This window comes from Melanotaenia boesemani, chromosome 1 (genome assembly GCF_017639745.1).
Source record: "Melanotaenia boesemani isolate fMelBoe1 chromosome 1, fMelBoe1.pri, whole genome shotgun sequence".
NCBI lineage: Eukaryota > Metazoa > Chordata > Actinopteri > Atheriniformes > Melanotaeniidae > Melanotaenia > Melanotaenia boesemani.
The window spans coordinates 43,719,565-43,736,533 of NC_055682.1; the positions used below are offsets into that span (position 1 = coordinate 43,719,565).

Below are 16,969 nucleotides of genomic sequence, written 5' to 3' on the forward strand. Positions count from 1 at the left end.
GAAATATTGTTGGCACATAGTCTGGACTTAGTGGGTTCTGGCTTTCTGCTCCTGATGAGACAGAGGTTTCAGTTAATATTACTCCACCTGTTTTCCAGGCAGCTACAATGAAGTAACCAGATGAATGAAATATCTTAAGTTGATCTAAGCACAATAAACTATCAACATTGACCTTCCACCCGAAGTTAACAGAAACTGAAAACTGTAAATGCTGCTAGTGCACAGAAGTGGCCATAAATAAAACAACAGGGAAACGATTAAAATATCCGCTGCTGTTTTACTGATCGTCAGTTATTATTAAGACAGCACAGACTGCAGAGGAGCGTCCTTTAGCAGCTTAGCTTGTTGTGGTGTAAGCTAACTTTTGTTGCTGTAGACCGATATGTAAGCTAAGCTAACAACTGCTATCTCTGTGGAAAGATCTTCATATGAAATGCTAATCAAATGCATTTGTTGCACAAAGGGTCTAATTGGATTTAATCTAATCACTTACTTCTCTAAAAAGTTTGTTTATCAAACCCCGCTAGCTAAAGCTAGCTCTCCTAGCTAGCATTGAAACTCACCTGATATGAAATGTACACTGCACAGACGGCTACTTGCAGTCGGCGTCCAGTTAACCCTCCTGATCGCTGAAAGCCATCTGTGACGACGTTCTTCTTCCTTTGGTAATCTATAAAAAGCTATATCTCAGTCTCCTTTCTTTTTGTCACACCCAACTGCACAGCATTTTGACGGCATCTCCGACTACCTGTGTGGTTCAGGTACTCAGCGCAGGTACTCAATATGGCGGCGGCAAGCATTCGAACGCAGTGGAACGCGTCTGTGACGTCAGCTCAAATGTATCAATACTTTGATGTTACATGTTCACTAGTGAGACTAAAAACCATGAACTAATTAACAAGTGAGGATCTAAATGGTTACTAGTTAAACAAGATAGTATCTTGTTTGATATTACTTGTTAACAAGTAACATAAACTGTCTTTTACTTGTAAACTAGTTCAGTGGAAAAAAAGTATCTACTTTACCAGTGAACCCAATGTGTGTCTTACTTGTTAACTAGTGCAGGGCATTTTTATCACTAGTCTGATTATTTTCAAACATGTAGGGCCTTAGGCTGAACATGTTGCTAATTGTTCTGACATGTTGGACTTTTACTTCAACTTGTTGCCTCTCATTAAGCACAAGTACACAACTATAACGACTAGTGAGAGTTTGTTTTCAACATGTGGGTTTTTTGTCTCACTAGTTGATTTTATAGATGAACTGGTTAACATGCATACCTTACTACTTCAATAAAACTGCTAACTAGTCAGCATGTACCAACAACTAGTCAACTAGCAAAGTGCTGCATGTGTTGCACATGTTAACAAGTGAAATGCTTGTACTTAAACTAGTTAACTGGTTGCAGCACATGTTGACTAGTGTGCACTTTTCTTTGACTGAGAAGATTTAAATATAAACTAGTGCAAAGGAAATGTTAAGAAGTGCAAAAAAAAATGCTAACATGTAAAAGAAATGTCTTACTAGTAGCATATACTTATCCACAAGTAACAAGAAATGAATAACTAGTTAATGCACAGATCTAACATGTAAGAAAAATGACCAACATGTCATGCCAGAGGCTTTACATGTTTGCCAAATAGTCTGGCTGGTAGGAGACAACACTCTCTACTTGTTTACGTGTGCAAAACAGAATAGGTGTCACTAGCTTACTAGTAACTGTTTTGGTAGCTTACGAGTTCACTAGTAAAATTGTAATTTTGTTACTTGTTAAAGAGTGAAATAACAAAAGTGGAACTCAAACAATTTGTGCCTCACAAGCTAACAAGTAAATCTTTATGTCTTACTTGTTAACTTGTAAAATAAAAAGTAAACCTTAGCTAGTCATCTAGTTGGCATTTTTGTCTTGATAAGTTGGCATGTAATGTCTTAAAACCTTATCATAATGCTAGATCAGTAAGAAAAGACCGTAGCTAGTGCAACTAGTAAGGATTTGGACCTATAGTTAACATGTAAACTGAAATTAGCTGCCCCTAGTTAACTTGCATAATCTTAAGGTCAGCAGGTTCACGTGTATATTGTATGTAAATTAAAGAGGTGGGAGAAGGATTCTGATTGGTCAGGGATCAAACTGTGTGCTTCAGAAACTTAAAGGGCCCTTTTCTAATAATGTGATATAATAATAATAATAATAATAATAATATTAATAATAATGATAATAATCATCATCATCATCATTATAACCAGTTGTTGTTTGTGTGCACTGTGACAGTGTGTGAGGGAGACTATCATTAATTTATTTTTTAAATGGCTACGTATGTATTTATGTGAAGGTTTCTTTTATTTTAATATGCATGAATTGCTTTTGTTCTTTATCTGTGAAGCACTTTGTGTTGCCTTCGCTGTGAAAAGCACTTTATAAGTAGAGCCTTGATTTGATCTGATTTGATTTGATTACAGGACCACACCTTGAGTAAGAAGCAGCTCACTTTGCTCCGTTGTTATGTCAAGATGGGGTCTTGCAATAGGCAGATGACTCAGTTATGAAATATTAAGATACCAAAAATAAATTAATCTCAATTTATTGCTGTGTTGTGATAGGACAGTTAACTTTTGCATTCACACTTGAAACCACTCTACCCATTGACCATAGAAAACATCTCCACAAAAACTGCACAGATTATGACAGGATGGGGTCCACACCATGACCATAGGAATGCAGTATGGTATCGGCCATGTCTGCCTTCAACTTCAACACTTGCTGTAGTTTACAAAAAAACAACAACTTTAACGCTGCATCAACGAGTAATGAAAAAAGTGGTTTCTTTCCTTGAACTCCGCTATTCCCACCTCTTGATGAACAAGTGCAGGAAATTTGAAACTGAACTAGTGTTACTAGTCATACTAGTGTTACTAGTTGCACTAGTGTGACTAGTTGCACTAGTTAAATTTAACAGGAAAAAGTTCTTACTAGTTTGCTCATAGGAAATTTATGCAGTTTTAACTGCACTAGTGTTATTAGTATACTAGTTTAAATTAAAGTAAATTCTTCACTTGTAAACTAGTAAAATGTTAAAACTTCACTGGTATTACTGATGTTATTTGTGGACAGCAGATGAATGACGTAAGGTGCTGTAACAAGTGTTTTGATTGGTCAAAACACAATTATTTAACAGTTTTCTGAGAACCTGCTTTTAACAGTTGGTCAAGACTGAAGCAATATGTTTGATAACATAATGAATAGACATCATTGTGAAGAACAACAGCCTGTCCGAAACATCACATCGAAACACACAGTTGAACCCTGCAAAGGTCTGTGATCATGGCCGGTCTGATCAGATCACGTGACATCTTTACAGCAAAGAATAAGGAAAAGAAAAAAAAAATAAATAAGAAAAATTGGTCACCTTGAAGCTGCTCTCAGTTGCACAAGAAAGTACAAATATGAAACTTATTCAGTTTTTTTTTTTTTTTTTTTAGATATGATGGACCAGTGTTGCATTTCTCTCTATATTAGTAATTTTTGCTATTTAACTTAACAAAATAAAATGATCTTTGAGTATTTTAATTGTAATAAGTAGTACATTTATTTTTAATTCAGATTTGATGATTTTCTACATTTTGAGACTAATGTTAGTAAAGAAAAGGACACCAAACATGTGTTTGTTAAACTTTTTTGGTAGTATAAAAATGTAAAGTCAACAGTATTCACAAAACCAAAATACAAATCAATATATATAAAAAACTATCTTGATTATGTGAACTTGGCTGTTTTTTTTCTGTTTCTTTTTTTATGTTTACATATGTAAATAAGAGATTACTTTGCCTTTGCCTGGTGATCTGTTAAGGTTGAACTCTTGCTCAGTGATAGCTGGGATAGTGATAGCACCATCATCTCTGCGGATGGATGGATGCATGGATGGTACTTTGCTAATATATTTCTAGTACAGACATCAGAACACCAGAGATGGTCAGGTTCAAAGATTTTATTTCTTGTTAACATGCTAGAGTCAAAGGTTTTGTTTTTGTTTTGTTTTGTTTTGTTTTGTTTTGTTTTGTTTTGTTTTTGTTTTGTTTTGTTTTGTTTTGTTTTGTTTTGTTTTGTTTTTTGTTTTGTTTTGTTTTTTTTTGTTTTTGTTTTTGTTTTTGTTTTTGTTTTGTTTTGTATTTGTATTTGTTTTTGTTTTTGTTTTGTTTTGTTTTGTTTTGTTTTGTTTTTGTTTTTGTTTTGTTTTGTTTTGTTTTGTTTTGTTTTTGTTTTTGTTTTGTTTTTGTTTTGTTTTTGTTTTGTTTTGTTTTGTTTTGGTTTGTTTTTGGTTTGGTTTGGTTTGGTTTTTGGTTTTGGTTTTGTTTTTGTTTTTGTTTTTGTTTTGTTTTGTTTTGTTTTGTTTTGTTTTTGGTTTTGTTTTGTTTTGTTTTGTTTTGTTTTGTTTTGTTTTGTTTTTGGTTTTGTTTTGTTTTGTTTTGTTTTGTTTTGTTTTGTTTTGTTTTGTTTTTGGTTTTGTCTTTGTTTTTGTTTTGTTTTGTTTTGTTTTGGTTTTGTTTTGTTTTGTTTTGTTTTGTTTTGTTTTGTTTTGTTTTTGTTTTTGTTTTGTTTTGTTTTGTCAATGTTAATGCAATTTTTGTTTATTCAGTTTTACAGAGAAAACTTGTTAAATAACATAAACATAACATGTTACCATCCTTTTTTTTAGTTATTAATCACATTGTGAATGAGAAATGACCAAGCTCCTTTCCAAAAGCTACTAGAACATAGACAATAAATTAAAACTAGAAAGATTTATGTGTGTAATAAAACTGAGTTTTTGATATATATGACGAAAGAATTCATTTAAAGAAAAGGGGTTTAAAGATTTGGATTGTCACATGACAGTTCCTGCTAATCATATTTGACTAAATTAATGAATAAATTAATAAGTAAATATAAAGTCTGAAATACATTTTAAAGTGACCAAACCAGCTAATTGAAGACTATTAATGCTGTTTGTAAGTGGATACAGTATGTTTTCAGGTAATGATGAATTAAGGGGCAACACTGCAGGTAGCAGAGTAAAAGTCCTACTAAAAGACAACACCCATAAACATCTCCAGTAAAACAGCTTTTTCTGCATTAAATTTGTAGATTTATCATTAGAAATTTAAATGATGTGAACACAGTCTTTGTTGTACGTTATGAACAAAGAAGCACAGCAAGCCATCATTACTTCACAAACTTTGTAAGTAGTATGTGATTATTGTTATTTGTGTTCTTACTTTGAATTAGACTATCATTATTTCCTTTCTAGATATTTTCATTGACAACATGTTTTTTGACCAAGTTAAAAGGGAACAAAGGGAAACTTATAGATGGTGAGCTGTTGTGTTTTTTCTGCTTATATCAGAAAACGATAAAACTGCTTTGTGTTTCAGTGTTTAAAACAACTAAAAATAACAACACAACAGTAACCCTTTTAAAGCCAAAAACCCTGTGACATGTTTTATTTGGCTGTGCTGAATAAAATAACGTTTTTTTTGTTCTACATGTTCCGTCAGACTTTCCTCTGCAAACACAGTGAAAATGTGTCGGGCTTTAACGGGTTAAATATCCACTGGGTGGAGCTCCAGCTGGAGATCCAATCAAATCATTCTGCTTACACTTCTTCCCGCCTCCTGATTAGCATTCAGTGCAACTAGTGTAACTAGTGACAGCTTAGATCTTTACTTGTCAACTAGTAAACATTTATGGTACATTCAAATAACTAGTAAGATCAAACCATGCTTTAACTAGATAACTAGTAAACATGTTGGACCTCTCTAGTTGACTAGTAGTGTTAGATTTTTATTTAACTTGTGTAACAAGTAGACATTTTGGATTTTACTAGTTAACAAGTAAGCATTTTTGTCACAACAAATAACTAGCTAGACCAAATAGGCTTTATCTAGTTAACTAGTAAACATTTTAACATCTACTAGTTGACAAGTAAGCTCCTATAACTTTACTTGTTAACTAGTAGGCATTGTCATGCTCACTAGTTAACTATCCCAGGAAATTATAAGTTAGTAGTTAACAAGTAAACAATTTTTTTTCTTGACCTGTGCACATGTTAGAGTTTTTGTATCTCACTAGTTAACAAGTATGACACACAAAGTTAATAGTTCAGCTCATGGGGCCACTAGTGCATAAAAAAGGCAACTAGTTTGTTTTTTTTAAGGAGCTTGTATGGAGCTTTGTTTTACTAGTACAGCTTCTGTTGTAACTAGTAAAACAAAGTGTCACTAGTTGTTGAAAAATTGTTACTTGTCAGATTTTGAGTTCCACTAGTCTATTAAAAATACCCATAAAATGTGAGCACATGTTAACTAGTTTATGCATAATGCAAACTAGTGAAGGAAACTGATGTTTGATATCAAGCATATGGAATAAATGCTCAAACGGCTTGCGATAGATTTCTGACATGTCATTCATCAGCGAGCTGCTAGGTAAGAAATAATCTAATCTAGAATAGGAATGGTGAACTGAAGAGAAGAAGGTGTATTCTCTTAGTGTGGGATGGTGAGAGCGCCAAGCATCACAGAGACCAAAATCCTTCATGTTTTACAGTTTCTGAGGATTTCCAGACTCGATGAGCTCCTGTGGTTCCATGTTTGTCCAAAATAATGTTAAAGTCACCTCCTATAATTAGTGTGTTATCTGAGTGACCACAGAGTGAGGTGAAGAGGGAGTGCCTGTTCTTACGTAAATGTATGACGTGAAGAATTTACACAATTTGCATTCGGCTTGCTGAGCCACCCAGAAGAACCACCCCACCTCCAGTTAGAAAGTTTCTAACTTTCAGATCAGTTGTTTGTTGATCCACTAAGTGCACTGAATGAATTATATGTGTATTAAAATATAATCTTGAACACTATCTGCACCGTCAGATCTCTAGAGCTCTATTTAGCTCCATACTGTCTACTTTTATCCTATAAAGTCTCGGGCGTCACTCTGTGGTGGACATGAGCACGTTGCAACCAAGAAAAATGTGAAATATCTGAATTTGGGCATGTTTCCGCCATAGAAGATATAAACCACTAGACTTGCTTCATGAACAGGGCAAACAGGAGCCACATTAGCAAAGCCCCACAGTTGGAATTTTAAAAATCAGAAGTCCAGGAGGAAAATTATGGCTGCTGCTTTTACACCAGGGGCCAATGTGGACCTCTGCCCAGCAAGCGAGGCTCATTTCAGGATGAAAATCATCACACCGGTGAACCACGGCTTCTCATGATGAAGACAACCAGGGGGGTGGGTGGACCACCTAATCGTCCTCATTTATGATGTATGAACGTTTTCTTCACCCCAAGTTCAGGTGACAGAGTGAGATAAAAAAAAAAAAAACATGAATTCAAATAGAAAACCTGATATTCGTTTAGATTTATCTTCCAACTTGATCATCAAGCTTTATTCAGGCTTTACTCAAGCTTTATGTGTGAATATACCAAGACAAAGAGGGCAAAGTTACAGATATATTTGCATGTCACAACCCATCCATTGTTAGGATGGGCACAAAATCAACTTTTCATCCTCATGGTTGTGCAATCTTTTGTAAAGTGAAGCAGCAAATCTATGAATGTGTATGATTGCTGTGGGTGGGAGCCAGAGTGATGCTTTGAACTATTTGGATAAATGCAGACACAGACATGTTGAGCAGACTGGACAATGTCTGCTGCACATTTACACAACACGCTCTCTCCTCAGGAGGCTTTAGCACTGCTGCAGGCCATGGATGAATGGGATTCTGATGGTGGAGAAGAAGTCACATTCATTCTTGAAGAGGACAGCTCAGATACAGAGGTATCCACGGATGATGACGCTGTGAGTGACACAGAGAAAAGCATGCGCCCCCTCAAAAGAAACCTCAGAAATCTGAGAGGTCCAAACCGACCGGACCAATTGTTGCCTGCTAAAGATGTTTGGACTGTTTGGATCCAGCAAGAAGTTGAGCATCTTCCTACATGTGGCTCAAAAGATCCAACGTTTAGCGACAGAGAAGAGCCTACGGAGTACGGCAAGCGTAAAATCACAAGCTGTCTCCAGAGTTTCTTGTGCTTGATCGACATCAAAATGAAACACCTGCAGTTTGATGACAAAGACAGGAGTGTGTGAAAAAGGACAAGTTTGCTGCTATCTTGACATTTGGCAATGTTTTATCAGGATCTGCATGTTGTCTTACAAGCCAGGATGACACATTACCGTCACCGAGGAGCTTTTCCCAACAAAGGTTCTCTGTCCTTTTACCCAATATACTGCATCCAAGCCTGACAAATTTGGAATCAAATTTTGGATCGCAGCAGATTTGGAGACCAAATTTATGTGTAATGCCATTCCATACTTAGGAAAAGACCCCACTCGTCCCACAGGAGAGCGACTGTCAGAGAAACTGGTCATGAAACTAATGGAGCCATTTCTGGATGTGGTCATGACTCTTACAACTGACAACTTTTTTACATCGCTGCCACTGGCTGACAGGCTCCTGCAAAGAAACACAACCATGAACAAGATGAGACAGGAAGTTCCACCCCCAGCCAAAGCTGCTTCACGATGGACGGAATCCTTCACGCAGGTGTTCACATCTGACAGTGTATGCACCCAAAAAGAGCAAATCTGTCTGTATTCTCAGCACCATGCACCAGAAAGTGAAGATTGAAGAAACACACAAAAGAAAAAAAAATAACAAAAGCGGCGAACACACATTCTTTGTACAAAGCATGTACAGGCAAATTTCTTCACCTTTTTTGAGGTTTTTGCAAGACAAGGCCCTGAAGGAAGAAACGAAGTTGCAGTTTCAACAAACCCCTAGACATTCCCTCAGAAAAAGCAGTGTCAGGTGCTGAAGAAGTGCAACAGGAAGCATGGTGCTGGAAAGTGTTCACAATGTGATAAATACACATGCCGCAAATGTAGGAAAGATAAACCATGGGTTTGTGTAGACTGCTGCTGAACTCACCTACTGATTCACCCTGCTTCATCCAGGACCCGCACAGCCGAACACCTGGACGCTACAGTCATCATCAGAGAACTCATCCTCTCTTTGTATACATTCTAAACTCACTCAAAATTACAAATTTTAATCCACAACCACTGTCAAATAAAAAAAGTCAGATATGGTTCAGTACATTGTGATGAAAAATATAAAAAATATATAAAAAATTAAAAATGGCACAGTAACAGATAGGTAGATAGATATATACTTTATTAATCCAGAGGGAAATTCAAGTGTGCAGCAGCTACATAAATAACTAGAAGGAATAAAAACCTTACAAAAACAAGTCATAATGGCACAAACCTGCATGGTATAGTGTGGTAAAATGTAGCACCTATGAGGAAATGTTTCTGGCTGGTGCATCTGCTCAATAACCTGTATATTTAGTTTTGCTGTGCATTCAAATATATTTGTGGTTATACAGTTTACTGTTGTCACCTGTAGGGGTCAGAGCAAAGCTTTTGTGACTCAGAGTATCAGACAGACCAAGAGAAAAAGAAAAAAGTAAGAGAAAAATGTTGTAGAGCCATGTTCCAGTGAAAAAAAGTGTGAGAATGTCTGCTCGCTATGCCAGTCTCCGTTGGTGAAAAATAAATGAAGTTTTCCGACATCCACCAGTCTGAGTGATGTAACAGTTTGGAGGTCCCACCGAGATTTAATCGCTGTCTATTAACGAGGAGAGGGGAAAAGAAGACCGGTGTGTGTCAGGAGCTAAGCAAGTAGCAATTAGCTAAGCGTCTGTAGCTAGCACGACACTGAATCGTTTTGTTGCCCCCCCCCCCCAAGAGTTGATCAGTGGAGATAGTCGGAAACAAGATGTCAGAGCACCGAGAAGACTGTCTTCTGGAGATTGAAAAGAAGTTGTTCAAACTGACAGTGGAAGAACTGCACGGTGTTTGTGAGTTCTGCAGAATTTCCGGAGATGACTGTGAGAACATTGAAAACAAAACTCGCCGTGCCCTCGTTAAGCACGTAATAAAGTTTTGTGAACATCAGGAACTGTTAGAGAAAGAGGATGAAGGCATGCCTCTGCTTATGGAACTTAATGACAAACTTGAGGATGTACTGCAGAGTCGGTCGACGGATAGCGACGCGGTCAGCAGCACGCGCAGGCGGAGGACAGCAGAAAGACCGCAAAGCATCGCTGCCATCGCTGGAGCAACTAATACCATGGGAAACCCCACAATCAATCAATCAATCAATCTTTATTTATAGAGCACTTTTCATACATGAATGCAGCACAAAGTGCTTTCCATGGTTAAAACAATCCCCCAAATCCCCCCCCCCACCCCCCACCCCCACACATAACCCCCTCTCTCCCCGCTTGTGTACAAGCAAGCATACACATACACACACACATACTTGCACATATTAAAAGACTAATGTGAGGTTGAGCACAGATGAGCCAGGTAAGGAAACACTATCACAGGGAGCCGTCTGCACCGGGAGCCGCCCACCGGCCACGACTGCCAGGACACCGACCCAGGGCACACGGCCAATTGAGAGGCAGAGGAGCCACCCAACCAGACAGAAAGAACCTGCAGGACAGAGCCGCAGCAGCCACAGCCGATGAAAAGCCCCCGGTGCAGAGAGCCCCCTCCGAGGAAACACTGGGAAAATACCCTAAAAATAATATAAATAGAATAAAGGCATAAAATAAATAAAAATGGGTTAACATAGAAAAATAAATAGGCTAGGGGAATAAAATAAATAAAATAAAATGAATAAATATTAAGTAAAAGCTAAATTAAAAAGGTGGGTCTTGAGCCTGCTCTTAAAAACATTAACATTCTCTGCAGCCCTGAGCTCCTCCGGCAGGCTGTTCCACAGACGAGGACCATACCACTGGAAAGCTGCCTCTCCGTGAGTATGTGTCCTGACTTTAGGTACAGTCAGGAGGCCAGTACCGGAAGACCTCAGGGGCCGCGAGGGTTCATAAGGTAAAAACAAATCTGAAAGATAAGAAGGCCCAAGACCATTAAGACATTTAAAAACCAGTAAGAGAACCTTAAAATCGATCCTGAAACACACGGGGAGCCAATGCAGTGATTCTAAAACCGGTGTAATGTGGGCCCGCCCTCTGGTCTTCGTCAGCACACGAGCAGCTGAGTTCTGTAGGAGTTGTAGAGGTGCAAAACTCTTTTTGGGAAGACCAGAGAGCAGGGCATTACAGTAGTCAATACGACTGGTGATAAAAGCATGCATCAGCATCTCCGTGTTGGCCCGAGAGAGAATGGGACGGACTCTGGCTATGTTTTTTAGGTGATAAAATCCTATTTTAGTAACATGTTTAATATGTGGAATAAAACCAAGCTCAGAGTCAAAAATAACGACCAGGTTTTTTACTTGTGATGATGGGTTTAATGCGGATGCCTCTAATTTAGTTAAAAGTTTCTCTCTCTGAGCCTCAGGACCAATGACTAAAACTTCAGTTTTGTCCTGGTTAAGCTGTAAAAAGTTTTCTGCCATCCAGGATTTGATATCTAAGATACAGTTGAAAAGGGCATCCATTGGTCTCGTGTCATCAGGAGACATGGAGATGTACAGCTGAGTATCATCAGCATAACTGTGGAAGTTTACTCCATGCCTCCTGATGACACTGCCAAGAGGGAGCATATACAAATTAAAAAGAACAGGGCCTAAAACTGACCCTTGAAGCACACCACATGTCATTTTATGGATCTTAGAGGAGCATGTATCCAAACTTACCATATAAGTTCTGTCTGTGAGATAGGAAGTGAACCAGTTGTGAACAGCACCAGAGAGGCCCACCGGGTGTTTTAGTCTGTTTAAAAGAATAGTGTGGTCTACTGTGTCAAATGCTGCGCTAAGATCCAGTAGCACCAAGACTGAGAGGTTCTGTGAGTCACGGTTAATCCTAAAATCATTTAAAACCTTCAAAACAACAAAGAGTTTGGAGATAGTGAGTTCTCAACCAACCAATACTATGCTGCTCCTCCTGGATTCAGAAAGGAATTCAGGATAAAGGGACATGTTGGTGAGTCAACTTCTACAGACACTCTCAGTTTCAGTAGCCTGGAGCACCAGACTGAAAGTGGTTTAAAGAAAAACTATCAAGAACTGGGAATTGTTGAGGCTGTAATACAAGCTGTGAGCCCTGGCCTGAAGTTAAGGAGCTACTTAGAAGGCAAACCGGATCTCACTTTAATGACTCTCAGACAGATACTAAGAGCTCATTATGCAGAGAAGGATGCAACTATGCTTTATCATCAGCTGACAAAAGCAGTGCAAGGACCGAGTGAGACAGCACTTGATTTCCTCATTCGTGTGCTTGATCTGCGTCAAAGAATCCTGTTTGCATCTAGTCGTGCACAATCTGGTCTGAAATACAACAAAGAGCTAGTCCAAAGCCAGTGCTTTCAGTCCATTATGACAGGTTTATCAAACGATAACATCAGAGCAGAGATGCGGATGTATCTACAGGATGAGAACAGTAGTGATGAGCAGCTGCTACAAAAGATGCAGATTGCTCAATACAATGAGAGTGAAAGAGCTCTAAAGATAAAGACCACAAACAAGGCCATGTATAAGGCGGGCCTAAACTCAGTGGAACAGAGCGGGGTTGAAAACAGCCCTCAAGTCACCCAAGTCTCAGAAAAGCCAAGTAAGACAATGAAGGAAAACCCCCTGTTTACAAAAATAGAGGAGAATAATACAGCAATAAGAGAGCTTTCAGGACAAGTAGCTTCATTGTTGCAAAGTGTCCATCGTGATAAAAAGATTTCAGATATTCATCAAACCAAAGCATGTGCAAATGTCTCTCAGAGACCAAAAAGACGGTGTGCAGCATGTCAACAAGATAAAATGGACTGTCAGCATTGTTTCAAGTGCGGCAGTGACACACATTGGGCAAAAGGGTGCAGAATGGGAAAAGAGCAGAAGCCATCGGGAAACTGACAGAGGTTGTGACTGAAGGACGCGTCACGACTAGAGAACCCCAGTCCCATAGTGACTCGAGCCCCAAACTTAACCCACTAACCAAACCCCTGAACTCAAATAAACAGCTGACGGAAGGAAATAAACCTACTGCCCATATTTCCTCCACATAGTCAAACTCAAGCGTCAAACAAAAAGACCAGCCAACTCGTTTGTGTAACTCCCATGCAAAACACTTGAGGGTTGCACATTTGATTGGTAAGAAATGCCTTGTCTGGTGCAAAATGAACAACATTAAGACTCAAGCCCTGTGGGATACAGGAGCACAAGTGACTATAATGAGTGAAGCATGGATGTCTCAAAACTTACCTGATGCAAAAATCCTTCCCATTAGTGACCTGCTGAAGGAAACTGAACTCCTGGACCTAAGAGCTGCCAATGGCTCAGAAATCCCTTTCCAGGGATGGGTTGAGATTAGTCTCAGTCTGTGTGGTCCAAAGACCAATTCTACAGGGTCAGATGAGGTTTTAGTCCCAGCCTTAGTTAGCAGGGACATTGTGCAGAGACCCATAATTGGGTTTAATGCTGTTGAAGAGATAATGAAAGTGAGAGAGGACCAGGCTCAGCCCAGCGATAGAATAGCTTTGCTCAGAAACTCTCTAAAACTAGGCACAAGAAAGGCAGAGACACTGTTAAACTTGATCCAGGAAGTTACAGATGAGAATGTAACTTATACAGTAAAGATGGGGTGCACACCTGTTGTCGTTCCAGGAGGTCAAACACAATGCATCCGCTGTCCTGTAAACACAGACTTCAAAGGGAATACTGAAATGCTGTTTGAGCCTGATGAGAACCTTTCTTTAGACGAGGGGCTCAAAATATCTTGCCAACTGATAAATATTTCACACTCAAAAAAAGTAAAAAAGCCTGGGGTATTAAACTGAGACCAGATAAATGTGACCTGTTTAAAAATGAGGTGCAGTATGTAGGGAAAGTGATTTTCAGTGACACAGCAGGATCTACTGCAGGCACAGTTAAGAGATCCCGCCATATCCCATATTCTGAGACTGAAGATGTCAGGAGAAAAACCAAACAGGAAAGACAGCACCTTACAGACAGAAAAAGTTAAGCAACTGTGGCATGAATGGAAAAAACTGTACATTTCTGAAGAGGGTTTGTTAAAGCGTAAAACAGCAACACATTCCCAAACTGTGCTGCCGGAGCAGTACAAAGAACTGGTGTACAAGTACCTTCACTCTGAGATAGGTCACCTAGGTATAGACAGGGTTTTACACCTGACTAGACAAAGGTTTTACTGGCCTAGAATGCAAACAGACATAGAGTTTTTCATAACTATGCCAACTATGCCAGTTGGTGAAAAATAAATTAAGTTTTTGGACATCCAACGCCATCAGTCTGAGTGATGTAACAAAAACATGTATCTAATGTAAACAGAAAAAAGATTCTATCATCTCTACAGATCTGAACTGAAGGAAAAGTGCATCTTGCACTTGTAATCTGGGTGGGGAAGCAACATGCAACATGTTGTTTTTCAAACAACAGGTCAGTAAGTGGATGATTTATCTATGGTAGGGGGAAGGGGACTGCAGGAGAAATTGAAAATGCTGGTATTTCTAATGTTAAAGCACCTACTAACACATCAGTAGAGCCACAGAGTGATATTCGGGTTGGGGTACAGCTGTCCGTTAATAAAATTATTTACCTGACACCATTATTTATCCACCATGATGACAGCGCGAGCACCTTTCAAGGGCCCAGCTCCCCTGTCTGGTTGCGCTGATGAATAGAAGCAGATTTACCACCATTTCAATGTAAATGAATTGATCAGATGTGATCATGATACTGAAGTCTTCACTTGGAAACTTTGTTGCAAATCTGTTGCAGTTTGCAGATCTGCAGCTCGGTCCTCTTGTGTGAGGGTGCCCAGGTATGCCTGCCAGTGCCGTCTCTGGAGGGCTTCCATCAAGAGTTTGTGTACTCGTGTGCTCCTGTTGTAGTGATGGTCTGAAATGACTCCATCAATACACTGGACGAAAAGTACCAAGACAGGGAGCGATCCGATACCGCTATCTGTCCGTAACTGTCACAAATACAGACAAGATAGGGGGAAATCACCGCCGTTTTTCTTTTTTGCTTAATTAAAGCACACAGTTTTATTTCAAATAAATGGATCTGATTCCTCTCAGCGGCTGCCTCTAGCTATATACGCCACTGGGCTCTCCGGTGCACCATCCTGGAGGACATCTTTTGTAGGTCAACGAGGTGGCGTTGACGCCTTGTGGTGAACAAACATGGGGGTAATATCACGGTGCAATAACGATCAACACCCGTGGGTGTTGATTGGAACATCCGGGCATTTGGAAGAATTATTTTACAGGCGCGAAGGAATTAGAAATCAGCCATTTTCTTTCACTCGCTTCAAGCATGCAGAGGAGTGGACGGTAGGTATTTACTAATTTTTGCTATTTGTTATATAGATACTTTAAATAAGTTTGTGCTCGCTAATTATCTCGAGTTTTGTGTACACAACGTGACTCTGTTGGTTTGTATAAATGTCACTTTAAGTGTTTAGACAAACTGAGATTTTAAAAAAAAATCGTTACTCGAAGACAAAAAGGCTAACGTTAAGCTATGTTAGATGTCTGTTTAAGTGACACAGATAGTTGCCACTAATTATAAATACAGGCGACACAACAACCTTAAGTTTGACTTTAAAAATGACGTTTGTCCTTGTAATAGATTAACTGTGTCGGGGTCAATCAAGATCAATTAAGACTTTTCTCCTGCTTATTTTGGCATTTGAATTTGTCGCAGCAGGTGTAATTGTGAAAGTTTAAGCTGTAATTTAAACCATTTTTGTTTTCGTAGCAAACACCAAGATCAAGAGATTAGCCATTCAGAGTCTCAAGATTCAGGTAAGTGTTTTTAGACACACTCCTTATATGTATTTGTGTGTGTGTGTGTGTGTGTGTGTGTCTCTCTCTGTCTCTCTCTCTCTCTCTCTCTCTCTCTATATATATATATATATATATATATATATATATATATATATTAGGGCTGGACACGTAACGTAACGCGTTAACTCATTACTTCATTAATTAACGCCATTAGTTCTTTTTAATAGTGCAGTAATGCAGGTGTTTTTTTTCTTCTTCTTTCGCCCAAACTTTGTGCTCACTGGCCACATGCGGAGACTGCACGTCTGGTCCTGCTGCAGCGCTGCGTCTAATCAGGAGAGAGGGGATTTATTAAAATGGAGTTTTCTGTCTTGCACTGAAATAAGATAAAAGAACGGACATTTCTTTGTCCAATAAAACCCATGCAAATGGGCAAAAAAAAATGTGATTTTTGGAGGACAAACTGTTCCCAAAAGACAATAAGAAACTTTTTACTAAATGTAGTTTTATCTTGGTGGATTTAAGTTTTGAGGCCAGACAACAATGGTAAAACATTTTTTGACTGTTTTCTTAACATGCAGCATAAATCGGGTCTTCTTCTACCTCTGGTTCGGTGAATCTTGGTCGTAGCGAGATGAAACTTCCAGCTGTGGAATCTTTGAGATGTGAGCTTTCAGTAGAGGAGTCGTTTGTTCGTGTTCATGGAGAGACATCATCTGTGTTTATGTATTTTTAGGACTTCGTGTACCTTTTCTTTTGAATTGTCTGTTGTCTTAACTGTGTGTGTTGGTGATAGAAATGGTTTTATTGAGCTGGTAGCTGAGATTCTGGACTTTCTGTGGATACCACACATGTTTATAGTTACATCTACAGACCTGACTCTACACCCGGAAACGAGATGTTAACCCTTAACTCCCGGTAGTGGAGGCTGCAGGTGCAGAGGTGAAGCTAAACAGTCAAGCTAAGAATGAAAGTTTAGAGAATTTATATCCAGAAATGTGGATAATGAAGCAGTGAAGGTGCATGGATGGAAGTTATTGTGCATATAGTGAATATTTCTCTCTCCTCACCATCTAGAAGCTGTGAGATTCTCATCCTGCTTTCTGTCTGTTCACCTGATGCTGATATTCATCACATGTTGTTCCTTCTGTG

General features: G+C 38.8%; 1 long non-coding RNA gene across 1 annotated transcript; it reads left to right on the top strand.

Annotated features, from left to right (window-relative positions):
* The first annotated feature begins 527 nt into the window (after nucleotides 1–527).
* On the top strand, nucleotides 528–14,673 carry LOC121639391. The gene is made up of 4 exons (XR_006010155.1): nucleotides 528–761; nucleotides 2,891–2,898; nucleotides 10,436–10,437; nucleotides 14,661–14,673. It is a non-coding gene; the product is annotated as an uncharacterized LOC121639391 (long non-coding RNA).
* The last annotated feature ends 2,296 nt before the right edge of the window (nucleotides 14,674–16,969 follow it).